This window comes from Gouania willdenowi, chromosome 15, assembly GCF_900634775.1.
Source record: "Gouania willdenowi chromosome 15, fGouWil2.1, whole genome shotgun sequence".
NCBI classification, from domain to species: Eukaryota; Metazoa; Chordata; class Actinopteri; order Blenniiformes; family Gobiesocidae; genus Gouania; species Gouania willdenowi.
This window is the reverse complement of record NC_041058.1, coordinates 349,858-354,806: the sequence shown is the minus strand read 5'-3', so window position 1 is coordinate 354,806 and position 4,949 is coordinate 349,858. Positions and strand designations below refer to the sequence as shown.

The window sequence follows — 4,949 nt, the reverse complement described above, 5'->3', positions numbered from 1 at the left end:
TTTTCAACACAAAATTCCGAAAAAAAAAAATTGAGTTAGGACCATCATCTAGACCCTAAAAAACTACTGTAATTATAATGCACATACTTAACAAAGGGCTAAAAAAAAGCAATGAGTCACCAAAACACAAAAATCCCATATCATCTTAAATCGAAGGTAAAGCTATAGTAAGGCATCTTTTTCAAACCTTTCAAAAAAAAAAAAATTTGATTTCAGGCCATCATTAGATCCTAAAAACTACTGTAAATATAATGACATACTTAAACAGGCTAAAAGGCTATAAGGCACCAAAAACACAAAAAACAAAAAAATCACCCAAAATTAAAGTAAGGCTATAGCAAGGCTTTTTTTTAAAAAAAATTAAAAAAAAAAAAAATTGCGGTTGGACCCTCATTAGACCTAAAACTACTGCAATATAATGCACATACTTAAACGGGGCTAAAAAGGCTATAAGGCACAAAAAATGACAAAAACTAACTCACCCCAAAATAAAAAGTAAGGCTAAAGCAGGGCATTTTTTCAAAAAAATTCCGAAAAAAAAAAAATTGAGTTAGGACCATCATTTACCCTAAAAAACTACTGCAAATATAATGCACATACTTAAACGTGGCTTAAAAAAAGCAATAAGTCACAAAAACAACAAAAATCCCATATCATCTTTAAATCGAAGGTAAAGCTATAGTAAGGCATATTTTTCAAAAATTTGAAAAAAAAAAAAAAAATTGACTTTCAGGCCATCATTAGACCATAAAATCTACAGTGAGTATAATGCACATACTTTAAACGGGCTAAAAATGCAGAGTAAAACCAACAAAAAATGACAAAAATTCAAAAAATAAACCCAGCTTCAGAGGTAAGGCTATAGTCCAGAAAACAATAGAACATTTTTGAAAATTAGTTTTTCAGGTAAGCCATAAAGGATAATCAGCTTCCCAAAGAAAGGTGTAAACTGGGATTGAACACTCAACCTCTGGATCAAAATACAACCTCTCTACCACCTCAGGCTATAGGCTCAGGTCACTCAACTGCATCAAAACGGATGTAAGGCTATAGTAAGGCATCAAAAAACATTGAAAAAAAAATTTAAACGCATTGAATTGGAGGTAAGGCCTTGAAAAATAAAAAAAAAGGTTTTGAAAAAAGTGCATCAAAAAATGCAGTAAAGCACAAAAAATGGCAAAGTCAAAAAATAACCCAACTTCAGAGGTAAGGCTATAGTAAGGCATCAAAAGAAAAAAGAACTGTAAAAAAAAAAAATTGAGTCAAGACCATTATTACATCCTAAAAACTACTGTAATTATAATGCACATACTTAAACAGGGCTAAATAAGCAGTACGGCACAAAAAATGACAAAAAATTAAAATCACCCAAAATAAAAAGTAAGGCTATAGCAAGGCATTTTTTTCAAAAAAATTCCGAAAAAAAAAAAATTGAGTTAGGACCATCATTAGACCCTAAAAACTACTGTAATTATAATGCACATACTTAAAAAGGGCTAAAAAAAAGCAATGAGTCACAAAAACAACAAAAATCCCATATCATCTTAAATCGAAGGTAAAGCTATAGTAAGGCATATTTTTCAAAAATTTCAAAAAAAAAAAAAAAATTTGATTTCAGGCCATCATTAGATCCTAAAAACTACTGTAAATATAATGCACATACTTAAACAGGGCTAAAAAGGCTATAAGGCACAAAAAATGACAAAAAACAAAAAATCACCCAAAATAAAAAGTAAGGCTAAAGCAAGGCATTTTTTTCAAAAAAATTCCGAAAAAAAAAAAATTGAGTTAGGACCATCATTATACCCTAAAAACTACTGCAAATATAATGCACATACTTAAACGGGGCTAAAAAAAAAGCAATGACGTCACAAAAACACAAAAATCCCATATCATCTTACTCGAAGGGTAAAGCTTATAGTAAGGCATATTTTTCAAAATTTCAAAAAAAAAAAAAATTTGATTTCAAGGCCATCATTAGATCCTAAAAACTACTGGAAATATAATGCACATACTTAAAAAGGGCTTAAAAAAAAAGCAAGGAGTCACAAAAACAACAAAAATCCCATAGTCATCTTAAATCGAAGGTAAAGCTATAGTAAGGCATATTTTTCAAAAATTTCAAAAAAAAAAAAAAATTTGATTTCAGGCCATCATTAGATCCTAAAAACTACTGTAAATATAATGCACATACTTAAACAGGGCTAAAAAGGCTTATAAGGCACAAAAATATGACAAAAAACAAAAATCACCCAAAAATAAAAGTAAGGCCTAAAGCAAGGCATTTTTTTTCAAAAAATTCCGAAAAAAAAAATTGAGTTAGGACCATCATTATACCCTAAAAACTACTGCAAATATAATGCACATACTTAAACGGGCTAAAAAAAAGCAATGAGTCACAAAAAACAACAAAAATCCCATATCATCTTAAATCGAAGGTAAAGCTATAGTAGGCATATTTTCAAAAATTTGAAAAAAAAAAAATTTGATTTCAGGCATCATTAGACCATAAAATCTACAGTGAGTATAATACACATACTTTAAACGGGCTAAAAAATGCAGTAAAACACAAAAAATGACAAAAATCAAAAATAACCCAGCTTCAGAGGTAAGGCTATAGTCCAGAAAACAATAGAACATTTTTGAAAAAATAGTTTTTCAGGTAAGCCATAAAGGATAATCAGCTTCCCCAAAGAAAGGTGTAAAACTGGATTGAACACTCAACCTCTGGATCAAAATACAACCTCTCTACCACCTCAGGCTATAGGCTCAGGTCACTCAACTGCATCAAAAGGGGATGTCAGGCTATAGTAAGGCATCAAAAAAACATTGAAAAAAAACTGTAAACGTTTTGAATTGGAGGTAAGGCCTTGAAAAATAGAAAAAATGTTTTGAAAAAAGTGCATCAAAAATGCAGTAAAGCACAAAAATGGCAAAGTCAGAAAATAACCCAACTCAGAGGTAAGGCTATAGTAGGCATCAAATGAAAAAAGAAACTGAAAAAAAAAAATTGAGTCCAAGACCATTATTACATTCCTAAAAACTACTGCAAATATAATGCACATTACTTAAACAGGGCTAATAAGCAGTAAGGCACAAAAAATGACAATATATATATATATATATATATATATATATATATATATATGTATGTGTCTATATATATGTATGTGTGTGTGTATATATATGTGTGTATGTCTGTGTATATATATATATATATGGTGTGTATATATGTATGTCTGTGTATATATGATGTGTTGTATATATATATACAGTTGTGTGCGAAAGTCAGGGCACCCCCTTTAAAAACAGCATATTTTATCTATTTCAAAAGTTATATTTATATTTACTGTCTCTCTGGTATATGGGAAAAAAAAGACAAATATTGTCAGGAAACATTAATGCATAGTTACATTTTATTTTAATAAATTGAACAAAATTACAAAAATGAAAACATAATTTTGGCATGTGCAAAAGTCGGGCACCCTACAGCATCAGTACCTTCAGTACTTAGTAACACCCCCTCTGGCAGATATCACAGCTTGTAAACGCTTCTTATAGCCAACAACAAGTCTCTGGATTCTATTATTTGGGATTTTTCCCCATTCTTCCTTGCAAAAGGCTTCCAGTTCTGCAATATTCCTAGGACGTCTTGCATGCACAGCTCTTTTAAGATCTACCCACAGATTTAGATAATGTTTAAGTCTGGAGACCTGTGAAGGCCATTCCAAGACCTTCAGCTTGCGTTTCTTGAAGTAGTCCATGGTGGATTTGGAGGTATGTTTAGGATCATTATCCTGTTGTAGAAGCCATCCTCTTTTCAGCTTTAGCTTTTTTACAGATGCTGTGATATTTGCCTCCAGAATTTGCTGGTATTTAATTGAATCCATTCTTCCTCCACCCGAGCAATGTTTCCTGTCCCACTGGCTGCAACACAACCCCAAAGCATGATGGATCCACCCCCATATTTAACAGTTGGCAAGGTGTTCTTTTCATGAAATGCTGCTCCTTTTTTTCTCCAAACATACCTTTGCTTATTCAGAATCAGAATCAGAAATGTTTTATTTGCCATGTACAGTTTTAAGGACAGTACAAGGAATTTGACTTGGTGGTTGGTGCACAAAACAAACAACAAAAAGAAATAAAAGAAATAAAAACAAAACAACAAAGAACAACCCAGCAACAATAATAATAATAATGATAAATATAAAGGATGAGGGATAAATAAAGGATAGATAGAGAATAAAGGATAAATAGGATAATATAAATATATATATACAGTGCAGCAGATATCAAGCTGGCGGAGGTGGTGATCGGGTGGGGGGGGTGTTCAGTGGGTGACTTGGGGTGTGTTCATGTGGATGGTGGCAGAGGGAAAGAAGCTGTTTTGTGTCTGGAGGTTCTGGTCCTGATGGACCGAAACCTCCTACCAGAAGGGAGAGATTGAAACAGTTTATGACCGGGGTGGGAGGGGTCGGCCACAATCTTTCCTGCACGCCTCAAAATCCTGGAGGGGTTCAGGTCCTGGAGGGAGGGCAGATTGCAGCCGATGACCTTCTCTGCAGAGTGGATGATACGCTGCAGTCTGGCCTTGTCCTTGGCCGTAGCTGCAGCGTACCAGATGGTGATGGAGGAGCAGAGGATGGACTGGATGATGGAGCTGTAGAAGTTCACCATCATCTTTGTTGGCAGACTGAACTTCTTCAGCTGCCGCAGAAAGTACATCCTCTGCTGAGCTTTTTTGATGATGGAGCTGATGTTCAGCTCCCACTTGAGGTATATTGTGGCCAAAGAGTTCTATTTTAACTTCATCAGTCCACAGCACTTGTTTCCAAAAGTCATCAGGCTTCTGTAGATGTTCTGTTGCATATTTTTGACGTTGTATTTTATGATGAGGTCGTAGATAAGGTTTTTTTTCTACAGACTCTTCCATGAAGGTCTTGTTTGTG

At 33.6% G+C, this 4,949-nt stretch overlaps 1 protein-coding gene across 1 annotated transcript in view; it reads right to left on the bottom strand.

Annotated features, from left to right (window-relative positions):
• The window catches only part of LOC114476556 (uncharacterized), a 38,134-nt gene that overhangs the window by 260 nt on the left and 32,925 nt on the right, over window positions 1–4,949 (bottom strand). The gene's annotated exons all lie outside the window — the stretch shown is intronic.